The sequence below is a fragment of the Daphnia pulex genome, chromosome 7 (genome assembly GCF_021134715.1).
Source record: "Daphnia pulex isolate KAP4 chromosome 7, ASM2113471v1".
Lineage (NCBI taxonomy): Eukaryota > Metazoa > Arthropoda > Branchiopoda > Diplostraca > Daphniidae > Daphnia > Daphnia pulex.
The window spans coordinates 7,197,638-7,218,963 of NC_060023.1; the positions used below are offsets into that span (position 1 = coordinate 7,197,638).

The 21,326-nt window shown below is 36.3% G+C and overlaps 1 long non-coding RNA gene across 1 annotated transcript; it reads right to left on the minus strand.

Moving 5' to 3' along the window:
• Window positions 1-20,598: 20,598 nt before the first annotated feature.
• Window positions 20,599-21,050, minus strand: LOC124197622. Its single transcript, XR_006876278.1, has 3 exons — window positions 20,911-21,050; window positions 20,728-20,807; window positions 20,599-20,635 (listed from the first exon to the last, which is right to left on the minus strand). It is a non-coding gene; the product is annotated as an uncharacterized LOC124197622 (long non-coding RNA).
• Between the last annotated feature and the right edge of the window lie 276 nt (window positions 21,051-21,326).

Here is a 21,326-nt window from a genome sequence, read left to right on the forward strand (position 1 = left end):
GAATAGCTATTATTATTTTCTAGCTTTTTAAATTTAACTTTTAATTTCAAACAAAGCTAGAAAGCTAGCTTAACTATTATCTATTTAATTTTCTTTCCTCAATTATAAAGCTTGCGTTTTAAGTTTCTTCCCGGAGGAAAAAGGAAAGTGATGCAATACGCGCTGTAATTCGTAAAAAAACTCAACAACGCCACTTAAACAATATAGATACCAAGTAATCCAAAAAATCAAATTAGTCATGATGTAATCACCGTTAAAGTTTTGTTTTCCGTGTATACAGAGATATGAATGTTATTTTCTCATTATGTTTCCATTTTTGTTCTATGTTAAATTAAATAAACACAGATTGAAATAGCTACATGCGTACAGTTTAATTACTTTTCGTGGTTGAGTGAATTGAATGTAGTTAAAATATTTGATACAGTTATTTAAAACGTAGCAAATTTACTATTATAAAATTAATGAAGTAACAAAACAGAAATATGGAACTGAAGTAAAACTATATTCATTTCAATTATATTTACTATAGTTTTCCAGCCAAATAACTTCAGTTATTCAACCTTTCCTCATACTACAGTTAAACTGCAATTCTCTTTTAGCTGGGTACCTGCTATTGTAGATACTGGGGCCTTCTCCACAAACACATTAAAGTCTGCTGTTAGCAAATTTGTTTGAGTCCATCAACCACGAAATTGACAAACTATTGATCACCAGTATCATTTTTATCTTCTACTAGTGCAATTGGACTATTTTTATGTTTTCTACGTCTTTTAGGTAAATGTGTAGTCCATGTGTCTCTTTTATTACCACGTCACATTGAATAGTGGAAAAATTAGTTGAATTATCATTTATTGGAAGTTGTGGAACGTGAAACATTGCACAATGGGCCGATGTGCTGTCGAAGAAATAGCCAGACTCTATTTTTATGGAACTAAGTGAGTAGCTGGAAAGTAGATTTTTAAGTCCACCTGCCAGGTGAACTCTACTTAAAAGCACTTTTTAACTTCCATACTGGGATAGCATGCACAATGGATAGTTAACTCCATCGAATTATATATCTGAAATCTCTTCAAGGTTATAATTGGCTACTTTATGTACAACTAAATCATTAAATACCAAATATGTGGATGGATTGCCATCATACTTTTCAGCCTATCACGTAGGAAATTCTTATGGTCCAGTGGTTGCATGGTTATCCATGGATTCATACAAGCAGTTTCCTTTAGTGTTGGAAATACCTGGGGTGTGCCATTCATCTACATAAATGTGAAAAACATTTCTGATCTCTATCCCTTCTCCAAGCTGTATCTGTTTGTTCCAGCCAAGTTTTCCTCCTATCTTTAGTACTTCTGTAAGTGAAGCTCTATTTTTTATTTTAATTGTATCACGACGAACTGGAGCTTTAATTTATGATGCAACAGCACCAATATCGTAAATTGTAAGGCACAGTCTTGTGCGCCATATTACGTCTTGTAACAATCACTACTTTGTATTCAGTAACCCCGCCCACAAACATTCTTTCCCCCTGTTTTCTCACTTTTCTGCTCTTTATGGCTGTGTCCAACTTGAGACCCCTTTTAAGACTTCACTTGTCTTTCCAATCTTTAATTGCCCTCGTCTACGGTTGACACTCTTAACCAATGCATTAGCCGCGTGGGAATATATAAACTTTCGTCGCATATTTTTAGAGTCAGAATAGTCATAACTCTCAGTCATCTACTTCTCGTCTGCAACACTAAGTTGAACATTTTTTGTCAATCGTATTCTGTGTTGAGTGCAATAATTCTAGTTCTACCTAAAACTTTTATTTGAATCATTTTTTCTTTTTTTGAAGTAAGTTCGCCTTTTGTGCCCTAAAAAAGTGCCTTACAAAATTCAAAGGTAATCTAAAATAATATTTTTGTCATTTACATATTAAGTAGTAGTGTCATGTTTAGCAATATTTCCTCCAGAAAATATAATCTCGTTCCAGGGTAAATTAGATCTATCATGTCGGTCTTTTCTGCCTAGGTACATTGATAGAATATGTAGTGGAATATATTGAGCGACCCGTTTTCCATACATAATAATAATAATGTATTGAATTTGATATTGTATAGCGCCTTTTCCATAGACTGATCAAAGGCGCTACAAACAATTATCTAAAATGCAGAACAAAAACCTATCGATGTCGTAACTCGATTTCTACCAACCCATTGGCATTAAAAAGTACTTTTCCAAATGGATATCTCTGATAATAATTTCGCTTTTAAATAGTTGCACTTCAAACTGATTAAAGAACGTGAAAGTTCCAATCCAAATTATACTCCTCGTCCAACTATTTCGTCTACTTGTTGGAAATTAAATGGATCTAACAATACTAACACCAACAACATCTTTATCTATATAGTAGCAAGCCAATGTCTTATTCGAAACATCTTAACATTTCCAGGGAAAACTTCAGCCCACCTCCAAGAAAAAAACAGCAGGTTCAAAGAAGCCGATTTTTCCCTGTGTGTTCTGCAAGACATTTCATTTAGGAACTGAAAGAAAAAAAGTCGATTATTATTAACGAAAAATGTTCTCTTCGGTTTGGTCTTCACGAAACAAGCAACAACAAGCTTGAACTTGTCGTTGTAAGTGATTTTTCTGGCTATCCTCTCACCTACAAAGTATATAGATGATAAGATTACCCATGCAGATTCTCAATACGAAAATGAATTTTATATTGTAAAAATTTTCAGGGGAAGGTTCTTCATTACCTCAAATATAGCCAAGTCTCAAATATTTAATTATCAAGATGGATTTGAAAAAAGGGTAAACATCGATGGAAAAGGGAAAGAGAGATTAGATCGATGATAAACGCGCTGTACATGGGACGTCGAAATCGTATCAACATGACGTGCTAGGGACGACTTTTTCTCGGACCTCTGCTGTCTGTTAAAATCAGTTCGTGAATAATAATACAAGATCTATATTTATATTTCATGGTTTTCTTCGCTGTTTTTAGCTAAGAGTAGGTATAGTAATTGTAGCCAACAAATATTGAAATCCTTCTGAATGTATATAAAAGGTCTCTACCCCGCTCTCTTACCCCCTATAAGGTTTCTGAAATTACACAAAGAAAGTTAAATTCTGATCTTTAATTACTATTGAAATCCATTAAAGTCAGTTCGTTACTTAATTGATGATAAGGGTACAGAAAAATAAGGGTTTACAACTGGTGCCAAAACAAACTTTTTATTCAATATTGGAAACATATGTATTAACATAGAGTGCCGAAATCTATGAAATCACTGAGCCGAAAAAGTGCCGAAACAAGGGGACCCCATAAAAGTCGAATTCGTTGTAAAAATTTTTTTTTTTAATTTTTCAACAATAATAATACAAGATAACTATTTATATCTCTTCATTGGGGTTGAAAGTAAAACCAAAAATACCCCCGAAACTAGTAGCCAAAAATAGAAATAGTGCTGGGGATCTTTTCTATGTGATTAAAGGTCAAAATCGTTGTAAATCTAATAATAAATAGTAATAAATAAACTTATTCGAAAATAATAATACAAGATTACTATTAATATCTGTCTCATAGTTTGCATGGGTGTTGAAGAAAAACTAAAAAATAGATTTTTTCCGCGTGAAGTCTGTATAGGTCTCATCTCATCTCAACTCATTCTTTTAACAAGCTTGCCTTGGAATTATTAAAATAATTACGATACTTGCAAGATTTGCCTTTGGCCCAATTGATTCAAAATGCGTGGTTTGTTTGTATAAAAACAGGGCTATCTTCTTCATTTTTTGAGTATAAATTAGCGGCGTGTTTCACAAACAAAGAAAATCCATTTTCATTCCCCCACTTACTATGTAACATAAAGGAGGCAAGATACCAAGCAAAAATTTGTTTTAGATATTAGTATCTGGAAAACTTCATTTGGCTAAATTCCAAAGTCCATGCTGACTAAAGGATAATTTTATTTTCCAATATATTTTCCTGAAACTTTATGAAACTTTATACCTATGGATACTATATACATTACATTGTCTTCATACACAATTAAAGAAACACTGAATAAGAAGTTGAAGACACTACATCCGAAGATGAAGATGATGATAAAGAGGATTGCGTTTTGAAAATGCTGGATAAGCTGTACACGAAGATTTATTTTTTTAACAATTCACCGTAAAACGACTATGGGTGCAAAGGTTGGGTTAGAGTGGAAGATTTCAATTGACAAAACGAATCATCAATGATTTCAAGTTAGTTCAATCAAATTTGTGTATACATGCATTAGATGTTACTAGAATACGTTTAATTGTTGATTATTTGATAGATGCCGTTGCTATAATGTACAATATCCATCAGCTGTGTATGTAAAGTGGGTGTGTGTGTGTGTGTGTATGTAAAAAACAACCTACCTTCTAATCTTAAAAAATTTGCAGAAATGTAATGCCAACTACCAGAAAGTGGTTTGAACCAAAACAAAAGTTAAAACTTAAACTTAAACAAGATGTTGAACAAACAAAAAGTATCGAAAGAGAAAAAAATATTGTGACTTGTTGATTAGTGCAAGGTAGCGGTGGTTAGCGGGAATGTTGTTTCCAATTTTTATTGATTCAGACAAAAAAAAATTATTTTGTTTTTGTTCCTGTGTGTTTGACCGACTGAACTTTTTGATTGGGCTTCATAATACTTGCCGCTAGACTACATGATAGGTCCTATAGCATTTAATTCGGTCTAAAATGAAGACCGATAACTTTTTTTGGGGGTGATCATTGATGACCACGATCATGGATTGTCCAGAGCATGGGTATCGATGGGTATGGAGAGAGGAAAGAGAGAACCCCGCGCGTCCCTTTGTCTCCTCTTGGTTAATTTTTCGTCTCTTTTTTCCATTCTTCCCTTGGGGCAGGAAATGGAAATTTTTGTTGGAAACACGGTAGGGACGTTTACAAAAAAGTTAACAACAAACAAAAGTACAAGACCTAATACGAGGAGCTCAAACTCGACCACGAAAAATTAGTTGGTACTAAGAAAACTTTTCTTCCACGTCAGCAAAATCAGCATGGGCAGCAGAAGTCAATGAGGAGGCTACTGCCGCAATTGCATATGCATCGGCTTGAATTGCTGGCGCTTATTCCACCCGCATCCAGAGTTTCCAACAGCAAGCGACACGAATGACTACCGAATTGGAGTCCGAAGCGGAAACGCATCAAGCCATTGGTTAAACGGACACCGATACTGCTTACTTTTGAGATAGAAGCGTATACGCTAGGCCGAATAAAAAAAAAGAATCATCAAACGACTCATCGAATGGCTAGTAATTCCCCACTGTCGAAGAAACATATAATTCACACATCAAGCACGTTGAACCTAATATGGCATTGGGGTCACTTGTCAATTCAGGAATCCCTACAAGCAGTGGCAAAAGTGAGCAAGAGACAAAGCTACATGAGAAACCTACAGCTATCCATCAGAAGGATGACTGGAACCATCCTGGGGCAGAACAGTGGAATGTTCGTACAGGGGATCGTATGTCAATAATGTATGAACACACTAGTTTTAGAGCTGACATCTGTGGCCTACACGTCAGTTTTCTGATGGCTTATCGTAACGTAACAACTAAAATTTCGTGTCATTATTCTATTTTTTATTTTTTTTATGATCATTTTTTAGATCAATGCTACTTCTCTTCCTGCTGACTTCAAAATGCCTAAATCAATGAAAGTTAGGTGATTTATTTCAAATGAAAGGGTGTGGACCCACTTCGAGTTGGTGAGCAAAGCACCTAGCGACAAGTTTTTTTTTCTTTTTTCACATTTATACGGTTAGCCATGCTGAAATTATTGGCCACAAATTCCTCTACGATATATTGAACAAGAGAAATTCGTTTGGAGTGATTGATTCCACTACAGCATCAATGCTTTCTGGTAGTCTACAAAATTTTAATCTCGTGCCAGTAGCCAAACAGAGCCCTTTGCCTCACGAGCTGACGCCGTATACTGACGCATGTAAGTGATGTTAAAATACTCTCAGCATATCTAAACGATACAATTTGTGTTTTTTTTCTTTTTTAGTTTTACGAGATACCTAAAACTGTGACGCCGTATTGGGCGTCGTGGTGTTCCAAATGCAGGGCACGGTAGACCAAATCAGTTTCAATGCTGTCAAAAGACAAGCACAATTTGAGGAACTTAGCTGTCAAAGTTGTCCGTGGAATGAGGGCATGTTGGAGGTACCCATGTTGTCCGTTGCGGCGGCTACAACATCTGCACTCGAATCTGCTCACCCTGTAGGCTGGCCATCTACCCAAACTTGGTCCAAAACGAGTTCTCCATCTCACACAATTTGGAAAACTAGAAACCGTGTAGCAAAAAAGTCAGTCCATTCACTATCCACCATATCGACAGAGAACCGGAAAAGAAACATCCCGACAAACGTCGAAGAACAGATCGTGACTAAAAGGTTGAAATTAGACACACATTTCCGGAATTTTGTCAAGAAAGGGTTGATATTTGCCCTCTGGAGTCGCTGTATGCAGGCAAACAATCTAGCAGTTGACAAACTCGCGGTCAAACAAATTGCGGTTGAGATAAAAGATTCTCTCTCTTCTACACCAAATACTTGAGAAAATGGAGGATTTTGCAGTTCAACATCACAGGTCCTAAATACAATGAATTATTGTGTCTCTCCATGTCTTGGTCAATATTTTTTGTACTACAAAATGAAAATGTTGTCCTTGTCTTCGGTTGATTCAGGCAATTAACTGTTTGTTGGTTTATGTTTTTTTGTCACAATTTGTCACAATTTGTGGTAACCGCACGTATGTTGCGCCGAAACGTCACGTAACGTGCTCTGGAAATTTCGTCTTTAGATGTACGAAAAGTTATCATAATTACCACAAGTGTCCCAACAACGGCATGCTTCGGATTCAAGTCCATGTCTCGCTGACTGCACATTCCTATCATAAAAAGAAAAAGAAAGGACAATGCAGAAATTGATCGAGACTTTCGCCGGGTAAGCCGTAGCAGTGATTCACCAACGCGTACTGTTAAATTGTAACTTACGTTGCAGTTAAACACGCCAACCACCGCCTGTCGCTAACTAGCGTTGATTTTCTTCCAATCTGAAAATTGGGCTCGGTGTAAAGCATAAGGTACGTGGAAAAAATGGATTTTGAATTCAACCTATTCTGTTCAATTCAACCTCATTATTGTTTGCGTTTTTGAGTCGACATGTGCAAACATCGCATACATTGAGGACTATCAAACGAAATGGAAATCATTATACAACAGTTTGTGTATCTGTTAAATTTGACTGTTTCAATATTTCATAACGTGTACTAAATATTATTTCCGAAACAAGCCAGCGACGATGTACTACAATGTTTCTCGGTCACCTATACAGCATTGGCGCAATTACATTAGATTTCCATGATTGAAGGTTACAGAGCAAGGATCCTGGCAAACCAGAAACAAACAGGGGGAAGTGTTTAGCGCCACTCTCACTTGTTTGCGATTTGGATTACCTAAGTTTATTTTTAATTTTCTTTAAATTTTATAATGGATTTTTTCTTATTTTTGTCAATGCAGAATCGTTTTGTGTTCTTAAATAAACGTCCACAGCATAACCAAGCAGCATCTTCTTCATCTTCACACTATTAAAAGCCACTTCCTCCTCTTCAACACCACCAACAGCTTCCTTTTCCATAACATCCACTGCTATATGATGTTGCTAATCAAGATGAGAATGATCAAAGTAAACTCCTTCTGTGTTTTTTATTATGTCTGCTTGATACAGCAAACCCGATATTTCTAGATAAAGGCAGAGAACAATTACTTAAGACTATAATTACTTAAGTAATGGCTAGTGACATAATTGCTGCATTATAATTAAAATAACTGTTGACATAAATTCTAGTGAGCATTTGAATAAAAACATGTAAACATGCATTACTTAAAGCCCGAATTATGAAACATTTAAATACAACTGTGCATGAATACTTAAGACCAAAAATACTTGTGTCCTTAAATTCAATCAAAAAATTGTGTCTGTGCTTATTACTCTATTTACTAGTGAAAATAATTACTTGTATCTGGTTCCCATAAATTTCTACCTAAGATTTTAGCCTACCATATAACGCGTCTTCCGGAAGAGGAGAGGAACAATTTTATTATTGTAGTGAGATTATTTTTTAAAATATTTTAACCGCAATTTAGAAGAGTATGACGAAAATGATTTCGTAAATATAAAAAAGATTTCGTTTTTTATCTCTTATACCTCAACCTTTAGATTAAGAAAAAATTATCAAGATGTAGTGAAAAATGTAATCATATTAATTATAAAGTTTGGAAATAGCTAAGAAAATAATAATAAATTTTTCAAAGGAAAGAAAAGATATGTTTTCGAGGCATAATTGGCCCAAGGCCTAACCCTTTATACCCGTCAAAAATAACCCCACAGCTCTGTCTAGATTTACCCCCCCCCCCTCCGGTAAAAAAAATAATTGATTTTTTTTCTTGTAGATAGTGTCAATACTTTAAGCTTATAAAATATTGTATAGTGTTGTAGACTTCAGGAGGAATGAAAACACTAACAGTTAACATAGGCTGTGAGGGAAAAGGCTAAACGATTCTTTTTTTCTGATTTTGATGGTTGAGACACCAATGAATATATTTATAAAATTGGTTTTTCCCTTAAGTTATTTGCTTCTCAGAAAAGTGATTCTAAAGTATCCCAAATCTCTGATGAAAATTAAAAAAACCCAATTTTTAGCCTTTTTGTTGACAACTTATAGCAGCAGACGATTTAAAGTTATGCGAAGGAAAATTAAGTAAAAATAAAACAATTAAGAATTCAAACAGTGGATATTCATATTTCCGCCGCTTACTTTGTTGATGGAGCGGCAGTGGAGCATGCGATGCATAGGCAATATTGCCAGATTAAAATCTATTTTCCTTAACGATAAGATATTTTTACATGGCAGTATTGTATTTTCGTCTGCTTCAAATATCATTGAAATCTTAGAAATCGCTAGAGAATGAGCTCGTCGTTCAAATTGTGGATGATAAAACCTACAAAGTAGTAGTATTTTGGTAGAAGGAACATCCTTTAGTAACACTCTTTCTTTGACATTGACAACAACCTGTTACCCAATAAATAACAATTAATAAAAAAACAAAGCAATTAAAAATCAACGACGTGCTTTAATGATTTAAGATTTCCTCCACTAGTTTCACTTGATGTTCATTCATGAGGGTTGGCAAATGACCGTATTGAAACGTAAGAGACTGAAATATAAAAAAAAAATATTTAGACATTTCTATACAGCTCTGTTTTTTCTAGGTAACTACTCATGAATGTGATATAGTTTGGTGCAATTTTAATTTTCGTTTATCCGAAATTTCATTCCCCAATTGAAGGGAATTGGTTTAACAAAATTTACTTCAAATTGTGGACGATAGAACCTACAAAATATTGTTACTTGGTTGAAAGGAACGTCCACAGTAACAATCCCTTCTTAGACATTTTCATCCTTAAAATTATTGGTTTCACGCTTTTTTACTTGTACATGCAACAAGAAGATCACATACATCCTCATAACTTCTGTCTTTACTTCTCTTTTAATCTCGTGTCGTGTCTCACTTGAAGCTTCGTCATTCACAGTTAAAGATGCGGCAATCGTTTTGAGTGAGGGTGAAGCTTCCTTGAGAGCAGTAATGGCCTTGGATGAGCAAGAAGCTTACTTCTATTCCTGCTGACTGAATCCTATTCCTATCTTTCCGGGTACTCAAGAAAAATGACGTCTGAAGAAGTAAGAAAGAACAACAGGTTGAAATGCAAGGAGAAGGAGTAGTCGCGTCGCAATGAACTATTCTGCCTGAGTAGAATAATAAGGTTGACTCCAAAAAGCAAGCCTCGAAAGTTCTTTGTTAGCCAGAATGTGAAGAGGGTTGCGATGGTGTGTATCGACAGCGTTGGGATTCGCTCCAGCAACAACTTGATCAACTTGAACTGGCTAGTTTTTCCTTCGTAAGACGTGCATGCTTCTAGCAAGAGGTTGGGCCTTTGATTGATCCACCCACAGTTGACGAGATAGTCTCTTAGCTTACTCCTCAATTTGCAGCTCTCATTCTCCAATTTCATAAGTGACACCAGAAGTTCCAGAATAATAAGAATCAGTTTGGAAATGTCGTTGAGCTTCACGACTTTGGATTTGATCTTCAAATCTAAATTGGTTTTAGATTGTCGATTTGGAGAATGGTCGCGAACTTTAATCCGGTATGCGAAGGAGAACTCCAGGGATGTTATAAAGTGATCGAATGTGGTGGTCGAGTGGGTAAAGTGGTCGATACCATAAACAACTGGAATTTAAAGAATAGCTATTATTATTTTCTAGCTTTTTAAATTTAACTTTTAATTTCAAACAAAGCTAGAAAGCTAGCTTAACTATTTTCTATTTAATTTTCTTTCCTCAATTATAAAGCTTGCGTTTTAAGTTTCTTCCCGGAGGAAAAAGGAAAGTGATGCAATACGCGCTGTAATTCGTAAAAAAACTCAACAACGCCACTTAAACAATATAGATACCAAGTAATCCAAAAAATCAAATTAGTCATGATGTAATCACCGTTAAAGTTTTGTTTTCCGTGTACACAGAGATATGAATGTTATTTTCTCATTATGTTTCCATTTTTGTTCTATGTTGAATTAAATAAACACAGATTGAAATAGCTACATGCGTTCAGTTTAATTACTTTACGTGGTTGAGTGAATTGAATGTAGTTAAAATATTTGATACAGTTATTTAAAACGTAGCAAATTTACTATTATAAAATTAATGAAGTAACAAAACAGCAAATTGGAACTGAAGTAAAACTATATTCATTTCAATTATCTTTACTATAGTTTTCCAGCCAAATAACTTCAGTTATTCAACCTTTCCTCATACTACAGTTTAACTACAATTCTCTTTTAGCTGGGTATCTGCTATTGTAGATACTGGGGCCTTCTCCACAAACACATTAAAGTCTGCTGTTAGCAAATTTGTTTGAGTCCATCAACCACGAAATTGACAAACTATTGATCACCAGTATCATTTTTAACTTCTACTAGTGCAACTGGACTATTTTTATGTTTTCTACGTCTTTTAGGTAAGTGTGTAGTCCATGTGTCTCTTTTATTACTACGTCACATTGAATAGTGGAAAAATTAGTTGAAATATCATTTAGTGGAAGTTGTGGAACGTGAAACATTGCACAATGGGCCGATGTGCTGTCGAAGAAATAGCCAGACTCTATTTTTATGGAACTAAGTGAGTAGCTGGAAAGTAGATTTTTAAGTCCACCTGCCAGGTGAACTCTACTTAAAAGCACTTTTTAACTTCCATACTGGGATAGCATGCACAATGGATAGTTAACTCCATCGAATTATATATCTGAAATCTCTTCAAGGTTATAATTGGCTACTTTATGTACAACTAAATCATTAAATACCAAATATGTGGATGGATTGCCATCATACTTATTATCATGTAGGGAATTCTAATGGTCCAGTGGTTGCATGGTTATCCATGGATTCATACAAGCAGTTGCCTTTAGTGTTGGAAATACCTGGGATGTGCCATTCATCTACATAAATGTGAAAAACATTTCTGATCTCTATCCCTTCTCCAAGCTGTATCTGTTTGTTCCAGCCAAGTTTTCCTCCTATCTTTAGTACTTCTGTAAGTGAAGCTCTATTTCTTATTTTAATTGTATCACGACGAACTGGAGCTTTAATTTATGATGCAACAGCACCAATATCGTAAATTGTAAGGCACAGTCTTGTGCGCCATATTACGTCTTGTAACAATCACTACTTTGTATTCAGTAACCCCGCCCACAAACATTCTTTCCCCCTGTTTTCTCACTTTTCTGCTCTTTATGGCTGTGTCCAACTTGAGACCCCTTTTAAGACTTCACTTGTCTTTCCAATCTTTAATTGCCCTCGTCTACGGTTGACACTCTTAACCAATGCATTAGCCGCGTGGGAATATATAAACTTTCGTCGCATATTTTTAGAGTCAGAATAGTCATAACTCTCAGTCATCTACTTCTCGTCTGCAACACTAAGTTGAACATTTTTTGTCAATCGTATTCTGTGTTGAGTGCAATAATTCTAGTTCTACCTAAAACTTTTATTTGAATCATTTTTTCTTTTTTTGAAGTAAGTTCGCCTTTTGTGCCCTAAAAAAGTGCCTTACAAAATTCAAAGGTAATCTAAAATAATATTTTTGTCATTTACATATTAAGTAGTAGTGTCATGTTTAGCAATATTTCCTCCAGAAAATATAATCTCGTTCCAGGGTAAATTAGATCTATCATGTCGGTCTTTTCTGCCTAGGTACATTGATAGAATATGTAGTGGAATATATTGAGCGACCCGTTTTCCATACATAATAATAATAATGTATTGAATTTGATATTGTATAGCGCCTTTTCCATAGACTGATCAAAGGCGCTACAAACAATTATCTAAAATGCAGAACAAAAACCTATCGATGTCGTAACTCGATTTCTACCAACCCATTGGCATTAAAAAGTACTTTTCCAAATGGATATCTCTGATAATAATTTCGCTTTTAAATAGTTGCACTTCAAACTGATTAAAGAACGTGAAAGTTCCAATCCAAATTATACTCCTCGTCCAACTATTTCGTCTACTTGTTGGAAATTAAATGGATCTAACAATACTAACACCAACAACATCTTTATCTATATAGTAGCAAGCCAATGTCTTATTCGAAACATCTTAACATTTCCAGGGAAAACTTCAGCCCACCTCCAAGAAAAAAACAGCAGGTTCAAAGAAGCCGATTTTTCCCTGTGTGTTCTGCAAGACATTTCATTTAGGAACTGAAAGAAAAAAAGTCGATTATTGTTAACGAAAAATGTTCTCTTCGGTTTGGTCTTCACGAAACAAGCAACAACAAGCTTGAACTTGTCGCTGTAAGTGATTTTTCTTGCTATCCTCTCACCTACAAAGTATATAGATGATAAGATTACCCATGCAGATTCTCAATACGAAAATGAATTTTCTATTGTAAAAATTTCAGGGGAAGGTTCTTCATTACCTCAAATATAGCCAAGTCTCAAATATTTAATTATCAAGATGGATTTGAAAAAAGGGTAAACATCGATGGAAAAGGGAAAGAGAGATTAGATCGATGATAAACGCGCTGTACATGGGACGTCGAAATCGTATCAACATGACGTGCTAGGGACGACTTTTTCTCGGACCTCTGCTGTCTGTTAAAATCAGTTCGTGAATAATAATACAAGATCTATTATTTCATGGTTTTCTTCGCTGTTTTTAGCTAAGAGTAGGTATAGTAATTGTAGCCAACAAATATTGAAATCCTTCTGAATGTATATAAAAGGTCTCTACCCCGCTCTCTTTCCCCCTATAAGGTTTCTGAAATTACACAAAGAAAGTTAAATTCTGATCTTTAATTACTATTGAAATCCATTAAAGTCAGTTCGTTACTTAATTGATGATAAGGGTACAGAAAAATAAGGGTTTACAACTGGTGCCAAAACAAACTTTTTATTCAATATTGGAAACATATGTATTAACATAGAGTGCCGAAATCTATGAAATCACTGAGCCGAAAAAGTGCCGAAACAAGGGGACCCCATAAAAGTCGAATTCGTTGTAAAATTTTTTTTTTTTAATTTTTCAACAATAATAATACAAGATAACTATTTATATCTCTTCATTGGGGTTGAAAGTAAAACCAAAAATACCCCCGAAACTAGTAGCCAAAAATAGAAATAGTGCTGGGGATCTTTTCTATGTGATTAAAGGTCAAAATCGTTGTAAATCTAATAATAAATAGTAATAAATAAACTTATTCGAAAATAATAATACAAGATTACTATTAATATCTGTCTCATAGTTTGCATGGGTGTTGAAGAAAAACTAAAAAATAGATTTTTTCCGCGTGAAGTCTGTATAGGTCTCATCTCATCTCAACTCATTCTTTTAACAAGCTTGCCTTGGAATTATTAAAATAATTACGATACTTGCAAGATTTGCCTTTGGCCCAATTGATTCAAAATGCGTGGTTTGTTTGTATAAAAACAGGGCTATCTTCTTCATTTTTTGAGTATAAATTAGCGGCGTGTTTCACAAACAAAGAAAATCCATTTTCATTCCCCCACTTACTACGTAACATAAAGGAGGCAAGATACCAAGCAAAAATTTGTTTTAGATATTAGTATCTGGCAAACTTCATTTGGCTAAATTCCAAAGTCCATACTGACTAAAGGATAATTTTATTTTCCAATATATTTTCCTGAAACTTTATGAAACTTTATACCTATGGATACTATATACATTACATTGTCTTCATACACAATTAAAGAAACACCGAATAAGAAGTTGAAGACACTACATCCGAAGATGAAGAGGATGATAAAGAGGATTGCGTTTTGAAAATGCTGGATAAGCTGTACACGAAGATTTATTTTTTTAACAATTCACCGTAAAACGACTATGGGTGCAAAGGTTGGGTTAGAGTGGAAGATTTCAATTGACACAAAACGAATCATCAATGATTTCAAGTTAGTTCAATCAAATTTGTGTATACATGCATTAGATGTTACTATAATACGTTTAATTGTTGATTATTTGATAGATGCCATTGCTATAATGTACAATATCCATCAGCTGTGTATGTAAAGTGGTTGTGTGTGTGTGTGTATGTAAAAAACAACCTACCTTCTAATCTTAAAAAATTTGCAGAAATGTAATGCCAACTACCAGAAAGTGGTTTGAACCAAAACAAAAGTTAAAACTTAAACTTAAACAAGATGTTGAACAAACAAAAAGTATCGAAAGAGAAAAAAATATTGTGACTTGTTGATTAGTGCAAGGTAGCGGTGGTTAGCGGGAATGTTGTTTCCAATTTTTATTGATTCAGACAAAAAAAAATTATTTTGTTTTTGTTCCTGTGTGTTTGACCGACTGAACTTTTTGATTGGGCTTCATAATACTTGCCGCTAGACTACATGATAGGTCCTATAGCATTTAATTCGGTCTAAAATGAAGACCGATAACTTTTTTTGGGGGTGATCATTGATGACCACGATCATGGATTGTCCAGAGCATGGGTATCGATGGGTATGGAGAGAGGAAAGAGAGAACCCCGCGCGTCCCTTTGTCTCCTCTTGGTTTATTTTTTGTCTCTTCTTTCCATTCTTCCCTTGGGGCAGGAAATGGAAATTTTTGTTGGAAACACGGTAGGGACGTTTACAAAAAAGTTAACAACAAACAAAAGTACAAGACCTAATACGAGGAGCTCAAACTCGACCACGAAAAATTAGTTGGTACTAAGAAAACTTTTCTTCCACGTCAGCTCAATCAGCATGGGCAGCAGAAGTCAAGGAGGAGGCTACTGCCGCAATTGCATATGCATCGGCTTGAATTGCTGGCGCTTATTCCACCCGCATCCAGAGTTTCCAACAGCAAGCGACACGAATGACTACCGAATTGGAGTCCGAAGCGGAAACGCATCAAGCCATTGGTTAAACGGACACCGATACTGCTTACTTTTGAGATAGAAGCGTATACGCTAGGCCGAATAAAAAAAAGAATCATCAAACGCCTCATCGAACGGCTAGTAATCCCCCACTGTCGAAGAAACATATAATTCACACATAAAGCACGTTGAACCTAATATGGCATTGGGGTCACTTGTCAATTCAGGAATCCCTACAAGCAGTGGCAAAAGTGAGCAAGAGACAAGTCGTTTTGCTGCTGGGTTGTGTGGCTTAAGGGAAAGAAACTTCTTCTTAAAGAGAGAGAAAATGTCTTTGTTAAGAGCTGTGCACTCTGAGCAGTAATGGAGAGGGCGGCGCCGGCAGCAACATTCTTTGGGCATCGGCAAAAGCAACGACTCGGGACATGTTTATCTTTGTTGGGGGGGGGGTTGCCCCTTGGCAAAAGATTGGTGTCTCGAATTTCGTCGTGGTATATATTGGCCGGAATAGCGTCGATTTGTGCCCCTGTGTCATGCAAAATTTGAATGATAAAATCTTTCTTACTTCCATTGGGTTGAATTCCTGCTTTAACGAGATCAGACTCTTCTATGCCTCGAGGATCGATGGGGTAGTAGGGCATGGGGTTCATCAGCATTGGCCAAGAACCGTTTTGCCTGTTCCCTTGGGAGGAATAAACAAATCCGCCAGGAATAAGACGGCCCGATTGCGAGCTCGGCTGCACAGGTAAGAAAGGTGAACCGATAGGAGAAAGGATCGGAAACTGAGGAGCAGTGATGGCCACAGCCACCAACGCCAACAGACACACCAACTATAAATGAAAAATGAATGACATTTCAAAATAAATTTTGGTTCCAACATGAGATGATTGCAGTAACAATAAAAGGTAATTAAATTTTGGGTAAATACCGTTGAAGACTTCATTATTCCTCAATTGGAGCTCAGTAGTAAAGGTGTCCAACTGAGTTGTGACCCATGTGTCGACAGTCATCGACCGGTAGATGGCAATGGCCATTAGATTTCATTTTTATTTACATTACACCTTGGCAACTGAATTTGCATACCGTTTCCTTTTTGGTAATAAACGACTACGTTCCAAAATCAAGAAAATATCTGCTGTTGGGGAGAGACGGGAGATTGTATAGGTATATTGTATAACTGGTTTACTGATTAAATGGCCTTGCGTCTATATACTTATAGTTTTGCAGTCGGTGGATTCAGTTATCAATGAATTACATGCAGTTGTACTGTCCTATTAAAGACTGTCTTGGCTGAAGCAACGATTATGTTGACACGTCTAAACAGATGAGTCAAACAGCAGTGCAAAAATGAAAAATCTTCTGACAATCGGTTTTTAGTTTTGAACGAATAGCAACTTGTTAACAGTGCACAAACCTTGTTTGGGAATAGACGAACTGCTTTTTGAAGATTATAATTTAAAACTATATTACCCTCTACTACTACGCGAAACTAATCCAATTCAACCCTAAACGACAAGATCTCCTCGGTAATCAAATGGCCATTTCTCTAATTAAATATTTCCCTATGGTCTCGACTTCCCGTGGCATATTTCCTAATGCTGGTCCCTCTATTGATTTTCAGGTAATTGCATTTGTATTTTGTCGTCGATTCTTTTCTTTTGAAAAGGTTTAACGCTTTTTTTCTTTACTAACACGAATATTTTATTTGGCAGGATGGACACATGGTTTCCGTCGGTGACGACAAAATAATTAAGCATCCAGCTGGCAGCTGGATATATGTAGCTCGACATTATTCTTTGAAACCTTGATGGATTTCACGTGTCGCACCCCCTGAGGTGACCACTCGAGAATTTTTTTTTTGTCTCGACTCAATATGCTCTCTCTTTTTCCCTCAGCCATGACTTATTTGCTATGGAAGGTCTTACGACTTTGATGTATGGACACAGGTATAAGTTCTGGTCGTGTTTTGCGTTAGAATGTCTTGGCCAACAAATTAACGTCAAATTAATTATTCTTAGTGCATCCACGTCCTTAGGGAAGTATATAGCGGCGTATATCACATTCTTTGGTTTGTAACGCACAAACTCTGCACTTGAACAGGGTAGGAAAGGGAAACCTTTTGAAAATGGATTAGTTCAAGTACGTGTCACGATGTGTCACGGCGTGTAGCCCAAACGAGTGACGATATACCACAAGTTGTCCTGTTTCGTTCGAATCGATAGAAAACTTATTCACGATTTGTTTCTTCTCCTGTTGCCATTTGACGTTCTGGGCTGCAATACCATTCTCTTTGCCTTGTTTGAAGGCCTCGCCTTCAGAGAGTTGGTCCTTCTTGTCCTTAAGGGCCCCGCAAAGCTACGCAGCCTGTGTTGACCACGATAGCGCGTTCCTCCGGCGTGCATACAATAAACCAATCATTGAATTATACTTTTTAATTACCAGATAAACATAGAGGACCATTAATTGTATATCTCTATGCTCCGATGATTGTAATAATTGTTGCCAACGTTTTCATGTTCGTTTGGGCTGCGTTCAATTTTTACCAGAGAAGTGCCGAATCATCGCAAGTGACTAACCTTTCGCATAATGGCCAAAAGTATTTATTATTCGTAGCCATAATTACATTGACGATTGCAAACTAATCGGCAATTTGTGTGTCACTTCTTTAAAGTGATCCTGAGTCTCTTTTTGTGGCCTTTGCCTTACACAGTACACAGTAGAGTGTGTATGTGTAACCGACGTCGGGCGTCAGTCTGATTGCATCAGTCACACCTTCTTTTCTCGTGTTGACTTTGATGTGAATTGACTTGATGGTTATTTATCGCCCCCGACTCTAATTCGTGTCTGTCACTTATTTCATCTTTTTCTTTCTTTTTTCGCAGGTAAAACGACGATGATGGTGGGTTCGTGTTTGGAAGACATCGGTCCCGGCCTGATGCCGACGGCCATTGCTTGGCTCTTCCGTGGGATTGGCGAGCAGAAGAACAAAACTGGCGCTACCATTTTTTGTCTGTGTGTCTGTTTGTGTTTCCTTTTTCTCTGGTTTTTTGTGTGTCAAGTGTTATTATGGCAAAGGGGGGATAGACAAACACGGTCGTGAAATAGAATAGAATGACGTTAGATACATTAAACAAACAACCGGTTAGAAAATGCACAAAGCCTGCCAAAATCTTTTGGGTTTAAAAAACTTCTTTTTTTCCTAGCTAATTTTTGTTAAAATTTGGTATTAAGTCGGATGAATATTGGCCATGTATGCCGCCCATGTCGGCGACTTGTATAGAAATCAGGGTAGGCTGATGTGTGTGTGTATCACTGCTCGGTAAAATGATCTGGTGCTGGACACTTGATCGTAGTAGAACGGCCATCACTGCCGACAAGACTAGACTTACGAATAACCACATCATCCGTCCTGTATAGTTTCAAACTGATGAAGAGGGAATTGTTGTTGCTGCGCGGGATCAAAAAGTCGCTGTTGAAGCGGAGTGAACATGGTTCAGTGTCACCCCATTCAATAAGTTTCAGAGCCAAATCTTCAATATGATTTATGTTTATCCGAAAAAGCAGCACTCTACAAGAAAAGAGACAGAAAATAATATTTTAGAAACTGGCATAATAGAGCTGTATAGTTGAAGCAAAACTGGAAACGTCGTAAAAAAAACCAGGATGCAATCAACGCCGCAAAAAGAAGAAACCTGGAAGTTATACAAGCCCTGCAAGCAGGAGTTGAAGACGAGCTAACTAATTTGAGAACAGATTGGATGAAATTGAAGGACTTTTACTCTAAAATGAACGTTTTTGCTGCAAAAGCTACAGAAAACAGCAATAGAAATTTTTGTTTCCAGTTCAATATAAGTTTAACAGAGAACCACATAAAACACTTATTCTAATAAATCTGTAGCTTTTCTGTGTTCATCATGTCTTACTATTTCTATCCCTATCAACAAATAGACTTTAAATTGCCTCTAGATCGACAGATATTTGATAGGAAGAAATGCTACTTCATTCTTTTTTTTTGTACTATTTTGTGGTTATAGTGTTATGCGTATGGTTACACAAGGATCAAGTGAACTAGGAAAACCAAAAAAAATTTGCCATGCTCTAAATTGTGTTTTATTTTAAATGAAATCAAACAACAAATTTTATAGTTTTACACACAAACTGTATAAGTGGGTAAATTTGGGCCATCAGAGCTTAGACCTGCCCAAGTGAAGGCGTTTTGAGCAAAAATTCGTCCTTATACTTCAGCGTCTCGAGAATGCCATGCCAGCCAACTGTTTTCACTTAAAGGAAGCTCTTCCGGACAGTTAGAACACAAATGGAATTCAGTTTACTGGTTCCCATGGCGCACTAGAAAAAATTATTTCAATTCTTTTTTGCAATTTGTGTTCATCAAACTGTTAACTAGACCCAAGATTGTTATTTTTTCTTCCTTGTTATATCACAAATATATTAGACTAGACTCGTTTCTCTCTTTCTCTCTCTCTCTCTCTCTCTTCGTGGTTACAAGTACGATGGGTGTAGACTCTATACCAGCCCCCTGGCCTAATAGAGAGGAAGGCGTAAATATTTCAAGCACTTTTCTCTCCCTCTTATATATCCTCCCAAACAAAACACAGATTTGATTATTCCTGTATACCTATGTACATGTGTCATATGCAACAATCTAAATGTTGTCCAAGGCCTTGAGATTGAGCAAACACGCGGTCGGTATATGCAAGATTATAGTGCCCTCACTTTTTATTCTTTTTATTTATTTGGGCTCCTGTCAAAAGACATACGGAGGTGTATACGTCCGACGACTATTATGACATCCACGCGCGCGCACACACACACATCATCATCAGATTTAATCATAAAAAAATAAAGAAAGAAGAACGGGAAGGGGAGGGGGATATATCATTTTCTTTTAGCATCTTAATTCCGTCGGTGATGATGGTGTCCAAAAAAGAATGTTCAGTGATGCGAACGTCACCGGAATTTTAGTGACGTATTAAATTACGTCAAAGTCATACGTAATTTGAAACCAATACGTAATAAGTCAAAAAATGACGTCAACGTAACTCACTTTTTTTCAAACGTCAAACGTCTGACGTTACGTCATCAATACTATTGATTAGTTTAGGGTTCGATAAAATGGACTGTTTATTCGCAGGTGAAAAGAAAAACAAATGACTGTCAGTAACGGATATATGTCCTAAGAACTGAGAATTTAACTGATTTCCTTGATTACTTCGAATAGCTTAGAGTGAGCCATGAAAACGGCCGGATAGAAACTGATCCAAATCCTGTAAATAGGCTCGTACTTCACATCTGAAAGGGATATATCAAATATCAATATATATATATAGAGGAATTCACCTTTGGAATTTAAATTGTTTTAAATATAAATTAACGCAACGATCGTTTTTTATACCATCGAGAGAAAAATTCGCAAAGTGGCGTGAACCTTGGCCGAATGTGCAGAGACTTCCCTCGTTCGAGTGTGCGTTTTAAAATGATTCTTCAGCTCTTCCAATTCGGCGACTGCCATCTTCTTATTCTTTGGAAAAAAAACGTTTTTATGTACCTTATTACTCGCGTGTAACAGACAACACAGTGTGTAGCGCCAACAGCGGCCATCTACTGAAACTTTGTTCATTTTGGTACTGGAAAAAACAATGTGTTTCCCAACACACCCGCTGTGGCTCTGCAACTAAGGTCTGGCCAGAACACTTCCAGGGGGAAAAGGCAATGAAAGGCCTTTCCATATAAGTGGTTAAACCGTCTGTAGATTGTATTTCTCGTTGTCAACGGACGCCAAATTTTTGTTTTTAAACTTGGCGGGAAGAC